The sequence below is a fragment of the Podarcis pityusensis genome (genome assembly GCF_964106645.2).
Source record: "Podarcis pityusensis genome assembly, chromosome: 7".
Lineage (NCBI taxonomy): Eukaryota > Metazoa > Chordata > Lepidosauria > Squamata > Lacertidae > Podarcis > Podarcis pityusensis.
In genome coordinates, this window is record NC_138031.1 from 77749743 (window position 1) to 77763655 (window position 13913).

The 13913-nt window shown below is 44.5% G+C and overlaps 1 long non-coding RNA gene across 1 annotated transcript; it reads right to left on the minus strand.

Moving 5' to 3' along the window:
• Positions 1-11841: 11841 nt before the first annotated feature.
• LOC308482139 lies at positions 11842-13699 on the minus strand. Its single transcript, XR_013989077.1, has 3 exons — positions 13548-13699; positions 12670-12737; positions 11842-12018 (listed from the first exon to the last, which is right to left on the minus strand). It is a non-coding gene; the product is annotated as an uncharacterized lncRNA (long non-coding RNA).
• Positions 13700-13913: the final 214 nt, after the last annotated feature.

A 13913-nucleotide genomic window follows, 5' to 3' on the forward strand; every position in this document is an offset into this window, starting at 1 on the left:
CCCAAGTTATACGGGCAACAAAAATGAAAATGACTTCTCAGAGGTCAAGTCCCAGAGATGTCAGATCAGGGACTCAAGGGCGATAGGAAAGTATTTAGAGACAGAAATGTCATCAAAATCAAGCCTTGAGAAGCGGCGTGTGGAATCTAAGGCAGGAAACTGAAGGGCAAGAGAGCCAAAAACTGATATGAGAGCAATGTCTGACCAGGGTCATGACTGAAGGCAAATACAGTGGTGCCTCGCAAGACGAAATTAATCTGTTCCGCGAGTGTCTTCGTCTAGCGGTTTCTTCGTCTTGCGAAGCAACCCTATTAGCGGCTTAGCGGATTAGCGGTTTAGCGGCTATTAAAGGCTTAGCGGCTTAGCGGCTTAGCTGCTAAAAGGCTATTAGCGGCTTAGCGGCTTAGAAAAGGGGGGGGAGCGAAAAAAATCTCAAGACTCGCAAGACATTTTCGTCTTGCGAAGCAAGCCCATGGGAAATTCGTCCTGCGAAGCGCATCAAAAAACGGAAAACCCTTTCATCTAGCGGGTTTTCCGTCTTGCGAGGCATTCGTCTTGCGGGGCACCACTGGATTGGGATAAGGGAAGCAAGGCATTGGAATCTCTAGACCAGCTGGTGGTGAGTTGCTCAGTCTGACAAGCTAGATCTGAAGGGCAGGTCAAAAAGGAACTAATGTAGGCCTGATGCACTTGGGTTGACCATCATGGTTGCAGTCAACTGGCTAGAGGCACAGATATTTGTTAGATGGTACCCTTGAAGCCCTGGGACGCAGGTGGTGCTGTGGTTTAAACCACAGAGCCTAGGACTTGCCAATCAGAAGGTCGGCGGTTCAAATCCCCACGACAGGATGAGCTCCCGTTGCTCGGTCCCTGCTCCTGCCAACCTAGCAGTTCAAAAGCATGTCAAAGTGCAAGTAGATAAATAGGTACCACTCCGGCGGGAAGGTAAACGGCGTTTCTGTGCGCTGCTCTGGTTCACCAGAAGCGGCTTAGTCATGCTGGCCACATGACCCAGAAGCTGTATGCCGGCTTCCTTGGCCAATAAAGTGAGATGAGCACCACAACCCCAGAGTCGGTCACGACTGGACCCTAATGGTCAGGGGTCCCTTTATCTTTACCTTTACCTTTGAAGCCCAGCAGGTTTGCAGTAGTAACTGAGTGCTGGTGGTGCAGATAGAGAGTGTGACTACTGGAAGCCCTGGTTCTAGACTGGGATCAGCAAACTTTTTCAGCAGGGGGCCGGTCCACTGTCCCTCAGACCTTGTGGGGGGCCGGACTATGTTTTGAAAAAAAAATATGAATGAATTTCTTTGCCCCACAAATAACCCAGAGATACATTTTAAATAAAAGGACACATTCTACTCATGTAAAAACACACTGATTCCCAGACTGTCCGTGGGCCAGATTGAGAAGGCGATTGGGCCGGATCTGGCCCACAGGCCTTAGTTTGCCTACACATGCCCTCTCCCAACCCAGTCCCAGAGCTTCATTGACTAGGTTCTAGTTTGGTGGGTTATGTAGGCCTGTATAAACAAACCATTCAAACTATAGGTTGCTCAAATATGCCTTCATTTATTCACCCATAATCCTCACAGATTGCTTTGGGTCATGCAGTGCATTTTCTCAATCCGGTTGAATGAGTCCAGTTCTATTTTTAAAACCCACCCTTAGTTTGCTTCCCTTCCTCTCAGGGATGCAAACTTCTTCGCAGTTGGTTAAGAAAAATAAAAAAAATTATAAGTGGACGGAACTTGGCCTTCGTTTACACTCAGTGTGGTTTTGTTAACTGCAGTGGGATTGACCAGGGTCAAGTGCAAAACAAACGTGGATGGAATTATTGACCTAGATATACGAAATATTTCAAATGTTTTCTTAGCGGTAGTTCAAAGTTCACAACTGCCCGGCAAGCAGGGCTTTGAGATGTGTGTCAAATGCTTCTCAGAGTTTCAAAGCGTGGATAAGGTGTGTCTTCACAGCCAGCTTGCAATACAGGTCAGAAGGCACACCTGCCATGACTTTTTGCAAAAGTGAACAAATGAAAGGAGTGAGTTTCAGTATTGAGGAGGTAGAAGCACACATATTTGTCAGTCCTGGAAGACCTGCTCCCTGCCTTGCAGGCCTTTTCCCACCTGGCCTGGAGGGTGGGGCTCTGACTGACTCCAACTACAAAAGCTGAGTCTGCTGAAGAGGCCAGAGACCATCTTGGCTGTCTCTTAGTGAAGATTCAGGTCACTGAGCCTGAGCTTCCACAGCCGCCAGAAACCACCATTGGCAGGATTGGCAGTAGATATGCTCTATGCTTATGATAATACTGTACTGTATTCTCTTCCCAATTATGCTGTTTTAAATGCACATTTTATATTTGACTTCCTTTAGTAATGTTTTATTTTGAGATGTTTGACATAGGCTTTTTTCTTAACTATGCTGTGTTAAATGTGCATTCTCCTTTGTCATGTTTCATTTGGGAATCTTTAAGATAATGTTTTGGTTTCCTGTTAATTACGTATGTTGCTTTGAATGCATGCTTTATATTTGACTTTCTGCAGTAATGTTTCATTCTGGATTGCTTTGATGTTCTAATGTGCTGTATATGGCTTTAGGTCCCCCCCCTTAAAAACAAAGGAGTTTCGAAATGAAATTAAAAATGATAATAATATTTCAAAGAAGTTACTATTAAATGATTGTGTTTGTTAGACCTTTTAATAGCTCAGAGAGGCATATGTGGGGCTCCCAGTGGTTACATCCAAGCAAACATCAGGTCTGCTCAGCTGCAACAACATCTATTGCTCTCACATCATTCACTGCCCCTGCCCCCTCATAATAAGCAGCAATATTTTGGGTGGAGTGAGGTTTTGTAAATAGAAAGACCTCACTAAAAAGGAAGAAGGCAGCTCTGTTTAGGGAAGCTTTTAATGTTTGATGCATTACTGTATTTTAATATTTTGTTGGAAGCAGCCCAGAGTGGCTGGGGAAGCCCAGCCAGATGGGCGGGGTATAAATATATTATTATTATTATTATTATTATTATTATTATTATTATTATTTTATTATTATTTGTATTATTTATTTCTTTGTTTTGCAGTTATTTGAAAGGTCTGCGTGAACACCTATGTGGAAAAGCTGTGTGTGTGTGTGTGTGTGTGTGTGTGTGTGTTGCACACACACAAGACACACACACACACACACACACACACACACACACACTGATGTATGTAACCCTCAAGCTCCGTCTCAGGAAAATGTGGGTCTCCAATGTGGGTATCTAGTTAGCAACCCCACAACCCAAGGTATTGCTAGGCAACAGTGTATATATACAACAATATCAACAGGAGATTATTAATGGACAAAGCCATATGGCATCTTCAGATTCAGAACTGCTCCTTCCTTCCACAGTCTTGATATGCCAGTGAAAGTCTATGCCCTTTGGCATTTCTCGTGGTTAGCTTAAGGCAGGCAGATGTTTTGGGACTACAACTCCCATCATCCCTGACCACTGGTCCTGTTAGCTAGGGATGATGGGAGTTGTAGTCCCAAAAACATCTGGAGGGCCGAATTTGCCTATGCCTGATTTAAGGGCACGGCCAGAGAGTTGGCTCCTTTGCATCTTCCACAAAGATGCAAACATTTGATAGTGTTGCAGTATTAACTGTTTGGGCAGGTGGCAAGAACCGCTAATTTGTACTCCAAGCAGCAGGTGGCAGCAGAGAGCCTCTCGTAGTTCCTTTTGATAGGAAGTGCAAAGCAAGATCCCAGATGTGAGTGTAACTCACAAACCTCCCACTCTAGCAACAATTTCAGCCAGGAAGGATAAGCGCTGGTTATGTGCAATTTCGGGCAATAGGATTTGCAGCCCAGGATCTCTACTGCCAAGCTTCACAGAATCAGTTGCATCTTTGTTCCACGAGGAAAGAGAATTGTCTCCAGTCTTCTTGCCCGACCAGAACGGGACCCTTAAATTCCCAGGGTGTTATGTACTGAGTTGAATAGGATCCAAAATGCAGCAGTCTGATTGGTCCTAGAACAATGCAGCAGTATGATTGGTCCACAGGAGCCACCCAATCCAGCTCCAGGTGGAAGTGAATCCACAACCTGATTGGCCTACAGGAGAATCCCGGAATTAGCCAATCACATGCAGCCCATTGTGTAAATAATGTATGTAAAGTGGATATTGTGGGGGAACTCCCATTCCTCTTCACCACCATGAGCTGAATGTTGTTGTTTAGTTGTTTAGTCGTGTCCGACTCTTCGTGACCCCATGGACCAGAGCACGCCAGGCACTCCTATCTTCCACTGCCTCCCTCAGTTTGGTCAGACTCATGTTTGTATCTTTGAGAACACTGTCCAACCATCTCGTCCTCTGTCGCTGAATAAGCTGAATGAGCTGAATATAGAGCATGAATGAGCTGAAATCCACTCTCGACTCTGAGTATATTTCACAGGGCCACTGCGCTGAGGGTGAACCATCATACAGGCACCTACATACTGAGAGGAACTGAGGAGGAGGAGGCACAAGTTCCCCCAGAACCAATCTGTTGGTTAACACATTACAACCATTATAATTAAGCACATGCTGCAGCTCTAGCGGAAATTCAAATCAGTCTCCTTCAGACAGATGCACCTTGAATTTCTTACAGTAAAAGTATACTCCTGACCACTCCTTCCCTCCCCAGATTTGCACACATATGAACATAAGAGGAACCCTGCTGGATCTCACCAAAGGCCCAGAATCCTGTTTCCTACAGTGGCCAACACAATTCCCCAAGAACCCACAAGGAGGCAAAAGGTCTATTCCTGCTGCTGTTCTCCAGTCATGGCCAGCATTGAATGGACCTGATTATAGAGAACATACTGACCCCCTCTGATCCTGCAGGCAATAGATAACCATAATGAGAAACGGCCATTGGTAGACTTTTCCTCCAAGGTCTTGTCCGGTCCGCATTTAAAACCATTTACCAGAATGCAAAGAAAAATGCATGTCTAAAGAGTGAGAGACAGAAAGATGGTATTTCCAGTGGCCCATCTAGTCCAGCACCCTGTTCTCACAATGACCAAACAGAGGCAGAGCTTCCAAGTGCCCTTGTTTTCCAGGATTTACAGAAGACATCGTGGTTTCTGACTTGATCCCGGAATGTCCTGCTTTTCCTTAAAGGACCCCTGACCATTAAGTCCAGTCGTGGCTGACTCTGGGGTTGTGGCACTCATCTCACTTTATTGGCCGAGGGAGCCAGCGTACCACTTCCGGGTCATGTGGCCAGCATGACTAAGCTGCTTCTGGCAAACTAGAGCAGCGCACAGAAATGCCCTTTACCTTCCCAACAGAGCGGTACCTATTTATCTACTTGCACTTTGACGTGCTTTCGAACTGCTAGGTTGGCAGGAGCAGGGACCGAGCAACGGGAGCTCACCCTGTCGCGGGGATTTGAACCGTCGACCTTCTGATCGGCAAGTCCTAGGCTCTGTGGTTTAACCCACAGCACCACCCGCGTCCCTCTCAACTTTTCCTTAGGATGTCCCTATTTTCATCAGACAAATATTGTAGAGTGTGGAATTATACAACCCATAAGCCAAGGAGATAAGTAACTATACAACCTTTAGAACATATCTGAAGGCAGCCCTATGTAGAGAAGTTTTAAAATATTTAATGTTTCATTATGTTTTTATATGTGTTGGGAGCTGTCCAGAGTGGCTGGGGCAACCCAGTCAGATGGGTGGGGTTTATTTATTTTTTACCCTGCAAAATCTTCATAATGGCAAATGATTGCCCTTCAAATCGGACATGTCATTATCACAAAGTTACTGGCACATCTAAGGATTAATAAATCACCCCTTTTTTCCAGTTATTTTTCAGATTCAGGACATCAATTATTAACATTATGTTTGATCCATTGCTGGTGGCTCTCTAGAGCAGACAATGCAGGCATGATCAATACCAATTATCGTACCATTTTATTAGTTAGCATTTTTACGCTGAGTTTTTTCTCACATTGCTTCCTGATGTTTTGTACTTTGAAATCAGGGCAAGAGAAGAAAAACAGCTTCCTTTTTTTCTGGATATATGTTCCCTCCCTAATTTAAACTGTAGGCAGGAAGATGTGTGCACAAAATTTAGTTCACAGTTTTTTGATCCCCGCAAAGCAGAGATTCCTTCGCAGTGAGCCAGAGAATCTGGCACTCACACATATAAGAATATGAATGTACTTCTAGACAGTGAATACTCAAGAAACCTTTGCAAATGATGGGCTGTTCCAGATATATTATTAGTGCCGCAGTGAACTGAGTCAAACCCCATGTGGATGCATACGTTTGGCTCTTTGTGTCCCACAATCCTATACTTCCTGGAATCCTTTGGTCTCTCAGACCAGGTCAGGAAGAATAAAGTCCAAAAGTACAACAGCAGCGACAACAACAACAACTGAGAGGAAGTGTGTGGGCTTGTGGGTAGAGTAAAAGCATATAGTACTGAAGACCCACAATCCCATTACACTTTCCCGATCACCATCAAATGACAAAGTATACCTCACTCTGCGACAAAACTCGAAAACGTTTTCATTTCCATTTTCATGTGGTTTCTGCCTAATTGTTTTCTTCCGTTTGGTTCTGACGTAGTAGGATTTTAAAATGAAAAAGAAACCGAGAGAGAAAGAGAGACGTGTGTTGACCTTCTCTTTCTGCCACCCTCCAATTTGGAAACATAGATAGATAGATAGATAGATAGATAGATAGATAGATAGATTTTCTTATTTTACTCTAGCTGCTACCTATCATTCCATGATTAGAGAATTAACCTTTTACTGAGGGCAATGGAAATTTAAACTTTTTGCGACTGTAGGGCCATGGCATTAAATGCTCTAGACAGTCGAAACACATGCATTTTAAGCTTTTACTTTCAAGGCGGGAAAAAGTAATTTGCCTCCTATTCTCAGGTTACTCCATTAAAGGACAGCTAATACTTTACAAAGCAATACTGGCAAGGGAAGAAACCACATTACCCACCCTGTGATCTATTTCCTTGAAGCAGGGAGCAGTGTGGGAGCAGACCTGTTATAAACCTCCCCCTGTATCCTGCTGGTAATATATGAAACATCTCTAAGTCACTTCTGGCAGTGGTTTTCCAACTTCCTGCACACAGAAAACCTTTTCCATACTTATTTGCAATGGAATCCCTGTACATCTGCTACACAGCCTCTGGATTTTGTAGCACAGGGTTTTTGTGGCACACGCACAAGGACACAACTACTTGATTTCTCCCCTCGCCAGGTCTTCACGCTGCTCTGATTGACTTTACATTGATTCACATTGGTTTCACGTTCCTACAATAGGAGCGCCAGTCCTAGAACGTAACCGTTTTAAGTTTATGGCATTTGTATTTTATGGATTTTAATTTGTGAACTGCCGAGAGGTTAGTTGGATGGTAGTTGGATGGTACACAAGAAATGAAATAAAAACGAAGCAGATTTGCGCCACCAACAAGATGTTGCTGGGATAGCTCAACTGGTAGAGCATGAGACTGTAAATCTCAGGGTTGTGGCACCCCCGCCGAGCTCGCAAGGCTTACGGATAGCTTCCTGAAGCCTGGAGAGCAAGAGGGGTCGGTGCGCATGGGTATCTGCTGAGAAGAGCCATTAAAAAGCAACGGTACCAAAAGGGATTACTGTGAAAATAAGAAATATTTAAGAGAGGGCGCACCAAATTTTGTCCTCGCTCAGGGTGCCATATCACCAAAGTCTGCCCCTGCTGCTGCCTTCCTCCAGTGTGCAAACATCCCTGCTGAAAATAAGTCTGGATCCAACTCACTTTAAGTGAAATAAATTTGCCACAGGTTCAATTCCATGATAAAAACAAGTGTTTGTATATAACAGAGTACTGGAGGAAGAAACCCAAGGTGAATGAGGGTATCTGAGCCCTAGAAGGGAGGAGGGAAAATAAGGTTTAAAGGACTCTTGTTTAATTCCTGATTTTATTCCCCTTCTGTCACAGGATCATTGCCAAAATGAGATGGTATTGCCAAAAGTGCAACCACATCCTGAGGACAAGGAGTGAACCAGTGCTCAATTTGTGTTTTACAGTCCCCAGGAAATACTTATTTTCAGTCACTTTGGCTTGGTCATGTTTCAGAAACCCAGTATGTTATTTCACACACACCCCTTGAAAACCTCAGTTATGAACTCAAAAACCTGGACACTGTCCTCTAGATGGTACAGAACGAGCTGGAGGTCAAAAACCAAACCTTGAATACCTTCTTTTGTTGTTCTCTTCAACATGACTACATTGGTTTATGAGACTATTTGACCATTTACTTTCCAGTGGTGGGTGCCACAATTTAAGAAGGACATTGACAAGCTGGAACGTGTGCAGAGGAGGGCAACCAAGATGACTGACGGTCTGGAAACCAAGCCTTGAGGAAGTTGGGTATGTTGGTCTGGAAAAGAGGAGATTGAGAGGAGATATGATAGACATATTTAAATATCTCAAGGGCTGTCCCATGGAAGAGGGAACAAGCTTGTTTTCTCCTGCTCTGGAGGGTAGGACTTCATCCGATGGCTTCAAGTTATAAGAAAGGTAAAAGGTAAAGGATCCCTGACAGTTAAGTCCAGTCGCAAATGACTCTGGGGTTGCAGCGCTCATCTCGCTTTACTAGCCGAGGGAGCCGATGTTTGTCCGCAGACAGTTTTTCCGGGTCATGTGGCCAGCATGACTAAGCAGCTTCTGGCAAAACCAGATCAGCGCATGGAAATGTTGTTTACCTTCCTGCTGGAGCGGTACCTATTTATCTACCTGCACTTTGACGTACTTTCGAACTGCTAGGTTGGCAGGCGCTGGGACAGAGCAATGGGAGCTCACCCCGTCATGGGGATTCGAACCGTCGACCTTCTGATCAGCAAGCCCAAGAGACTCAGTGGTTTAGACCACAGTGCCACCTGCATCCCTACAAGAAAGGAGGTTCCTATTAAACACCAGGAAGAACTTTCCGACAGTAAAAGCTGTTCAACCGTGGAACGGATGTCGTTGGAAAATGGTGGACTCTCCTTCATTAGAGGTTTTTAAGCAGAGGTTGGATGGCCATCTATCATTGATGCTTTAGTTGAGATCCCTGCATTGCAGGGGGTTGGACTAAATGACCCCTAGAGGATCCTTTCCAACTCTATAATTCTATTATTCTATGACATATACTTGATGCCAACTCATCAGAGCTGTAAGTATTTACACAGAGAAATGTTATTCTTCCAAAATCTAAAGAAGTTCCCTCTCAATCTTTTGTCAAACATACTTTCACATTACACAAAAATGATTCCCCCCCCCTTGGAAAAAAAATACCTCCAGGATATCATGCTCTGAGGAAACTGTAGAGACCTAATTTTAGATTTAAAAGGTAGAGAAAAGGTTAAGGGAACTCTAAAAAGCACAATGGAAAATGGAAGTATTTAAGGATAACAGTGAAAACGAAACTGAATAAATAGTTTTGGCACAGCACTACTCACTAGTTTCAAACTTTTATATCCTATTTTGCCACATGTAAATAAATTGGCCAGCCACATATTAGCTATTGGAGGAATTTTCATTTTCACTGGTGGCACCAGTGTTGTGGAATGCAGTGAAATATGAGAGGCCCTGCCTGTAATGGCATTCCACTGGCTTTTGAAGACACACCTGTTTGCAAAGGCTTCCCCGTGATCTCTTGACCTGGGAATTTTTACTGCATATTTTAAAAAATTATCGTGAATTGAGCAAATTTGTACAATGGGCCGTTTATTTAAATAAGCCATTGTAAATCACTTTTAGAAGCCATCTGGGCATTAGGTGGAATATAAATCTAATAATAAAAGTAGTTGTTGTCGGGCAATAGATACACAGCTGTCCAATGCCGTCCAATCTGCAAAACTCTGGCTAACCTTACCTCGACACATAGAGTCTGTGTGCAAACAAACGTGTTGTTCTAGAATCAATGGAGACTGAGCACTTAGCCCCCCAACCCACGTAGTCTACAAACAATCTAGATCTACTGCATATTTTTTGCCGCTGAAAAGTGCTTTGCGAGAAACTGGTTTGTTACGAATGCAGATTGATTCTGCTTTACACTGCAGTGCACACTTGAAAACAGATGTTGGCAGTCCCAGCACAAAGGCATTGTGGGTGGGTGGATGCATACCAAGCTTGCAATCACCGCTTCCTTTTTCATTCAGCTGGGACCTGTGCCAAGAGGAAACGGCATGGATAACCTAATGAATAATCATAAAGACACTACCGTCTCCCCTGTGCCTCCAAAGGGAATCACGGACCCTGGGTAAGCAGCTGGGCTCCTGGTATCTCACACTGCTTACAGCTGGAGTAGCATGTAACACTAATCAGCTTCATTTTTTGTTTTTGCTATTGGCTTAAAAGCTCTACAGTGGTACCTCGGGTTAAATACTTAATTTGTTCTGGAGGTCCATTCTTAACCTGAAACTGTTCTTAACCTGAAGGCCACTTTAGCTAATGGGGCCTCCTGCTGCCGCCGCGCCGCCAGAGCACGATTTCTGTTCTCATCCTGAAGCAAAGTTCTTAACCCGAGGTACTATTTCTGGGTTAGTGGAGTCTGTAACCTGAAGTGTATGTAACCTGAAGTGTATGTAACCCGAAGTACCACTGTAATGCTTTTTTTTTTTTTTTTTTTTTAAAGTAGTATGAACACTGACAACTGGGAAACGCTGGCCTGCAAGTGCTCCAATTGAAGAACAGCCTTTACCAAAGGTGTCATGGACTTTGAAGATGCTCAAACTCAGGACAAAACATGCTAAGAGAAAGGCACCCTCACCGTGATCAACTCCCACCCAGAAACCTATGTCCCCACTGTGGAAGGACGTGTGGATCCAGAATTGGCCTCCACAGTCACTTACAGACTCACTGTTGAAACTGTGATCGTGGTAGAGAATCTTACTCGGCTACGAGGGATCGCTAAACAAGAAATCCGCTTTCAATGGGTTTTCAACAGTTCCTTCAAAATGTTCCCTGTTTTTCATCCTGAGGTTACCTCTGTCTGGGGCGGTGGGGAATACACCTCCGCAAAGCAGCCCAATTGCATTAAAATCCTGGTATCCACAACAAGAAAGTTTGAGGAAATGCTGCAGGTGGAGAAAACATAAAAAAGGTAAAGGTACCCCTGCCCGTATGGGCCAGTCTTGACAGACTCTAGGGTTGTGCACTCATCTCACTCTAGAGGCCGGGAGCCAGCGCTGTCCGCAGACACTTCCGGGTCTCGTGGCCAGCATGACAAGCTGCATCTGGCAAGCCAGCGCAGCACACGGAAACGCTGTTTACCTTCCCGCTGGTAAGCGGTCCCTATTTATCTACTTGCACCTGGGGGTGCTTTCGAACTGCTAGGTTGGCAGGTTCTGGGACCGAACGACAAGTGCCCACCTGTCCCCACATTTGTTATATGAGGAAGGAAAACACAGGTTGGGAAAGCCATACTTTTAATCTCACTTTAATCTCACTTGAAGAGCATCTGCAGAAACTTCATAGCTTCCCAATTAGGTGCTATAAAGAACCACCAGGGATGGAATCACGTGGCACCCAGTGGAAAGGTTGGCATTTCTTTGCTCTTCACATCTCATTGCTTTTACGCTCACCTCAGGAAGCCAGTGATTCAGAATGTGCTTTCCACTTCTCCAAGCTATGTACACATTTATTTTAACTCGAGAAGGCCTGCTGCCTCTTTGAGGACATCTTCTTCCCCACCCCCATGCCTTAAAGTGGATCCAACAAATTAAAAGTAGGTAGGCAGAGAAGGAAACGGCTGCTCAGTAAATCTTTGGTAGAGAAAAACAACTATCGAATGAATCAGAACACTGATTTTATTTCAGGGGTATAAAGAGGATCCAGATGCTGACGTAAAAGTAACCTCACCGGATCAAAAGTCTGCAAGGCAGTCTTGTCCTGGTCAGTCAGAGGAAACAGGCAAGGAGAATAGCAGCTCATGTTGTGTGCAACCAGAACTTCCTTTTAAGTAGCAGTGGTAAAAAGATGTAGGACTGGAATCTCCTGTGTGGAAAAGAAACATTCAGCTTGTCCTATTTGGTATATGGAGAATGAAATAATGAGTGCCTTTATTTCTGGAGTTTACAGTGATTTTCTTATGATATGCTGAAACACACTGGATTACACCGAACTTCCTCTAGTCTAACACAAAAGAAAGATGGTTCGGGGCAAACACTCAGGACTAAAACTTGCACCAGTAGTTTGCAAAAACTTCCAGTAGTTTGCAAAAGGATGGTCTTTCTCAGCTTTGGTCTCATCAGAACTTCAGTTCTTAAGATACACATACACGTAGACAGTCGCTTGTTGGATGAGAGCCTCAATTTTCCTGCTAAAATTGATCGGAAAATAGTATGAGGGAAATTGGCGATCAAGGCCGGCCCACCCTTGAGACAAGCTGAGGTAACTGCCTCCAGTGGCAGGATCCACAGGGGCACCAGATTCCAGTGTAGATCTGATGGTTTAATTTAGAAAAGGAAAACCAGTGCAATCTGAGAGAAATAGCACTGGAAGAAAATATAGCATGCGGACAAAACAGAAATAAACAAGAAAGATACCATAGAAGTCAATTCAGATGTAAGCACTCAGGTAGGGTAGGGGCAGAAGAGATTATTAATACTACAGATTACAGCGAGGCAAAATACAGCCTTTGTTCACCTTGCCATGAATTGCCTCATGTGAATATTCTCCTTGTCTTCCTGTCTCACAAACACACTGTTTGACACCTGTAAAAAAACCCAGGATGCTCTTCTGAACCCGACTTACCTTGGACAAACCACAATATTTAACTTACTATGATTTCCAGCAGCACAGAGCTGTCTATAAGCGGTATTTCTTCCATTCGTCCCCCACCCTTCAGAACCATTACAGTGCATTTTCTGTAAGAATTTTGCCTCCTACAGCTCAGAGGTTTAGAAACTTGACGTTTTAAGTCAACTCACTGAAGTGGGCGACTTCCTTGAGTAGGCTTTCTGAAAACAACGAGATTCATTATGAAAACACGAGTCGGCTGCTCCTTTCACCTTGGTTAGCCAAGGAAGTCACATCACCAATACAGCAGGAGGGAGGGCCAGCAGCAGCTTTTTAAGAAAACAAATTTCTTATTGGAAGCTGGAATTCTTAACCATTTCTGCTGGCAATGGCAGCTAAAATCTCATGCTAAAAAAGGTGGAGTATAATCGATATTTAGGGAGGCGGGTGGCGCTGTGGGTTAAACCACAGAGCCTAGGACTTGCCGATCAGAAGGTCGGCGGTTCGAATCCCCGTGACGGGGTGAGCTCCCATTGCTCGGTCCCTGCTCCTGCCAACCTAGCAGTTCAAAAGCACGTCAAAGTGCAAGTAGATAAAGAGGTACTGCTCCGGTGGGAAGGTAAATGGCGTTTCCATGCGCTGCTCTGGTTCACCAGAAGCTACTTAGTCATGCTGGCCACATGAACTGGAAGCTGTACGCCGGCTCCCTCGGCCAATAAAGCGAGATGAGCGCAGCAACCCCAGCGTTGGCCATGACTGGACCTAATGGTCAGGGGTGCCTTTACCTTTTTAATAGATATTTACAAAGTTAGGCACAAAGATAATCATCAAGGGAGTCTGGAGCACTTGCTGAAGTCTGCTACTCTTCAAGGGCACATATAATAGTGTTAAAGATTGGTGGGGTGGTGGAATTGACTAGGGATGGCTCTTATGACTGCTTCATTGTTCTCAGAGGTCAAGTGACCAATCACCTGCGTTTCCATAAGGTGGAAATTACCATGTCATAATGCACAATGGTGATGCATTCTCTGCTGATTCTGACAAACCAGCCTCCTGACTGTAGCGTAACCAGCTTCACACAGCTGAGCTGTGAGCCAAAGGAGCCTAATGGGGGAGCAGAGACGACTTGGGCACAAGAATGATACCCCATT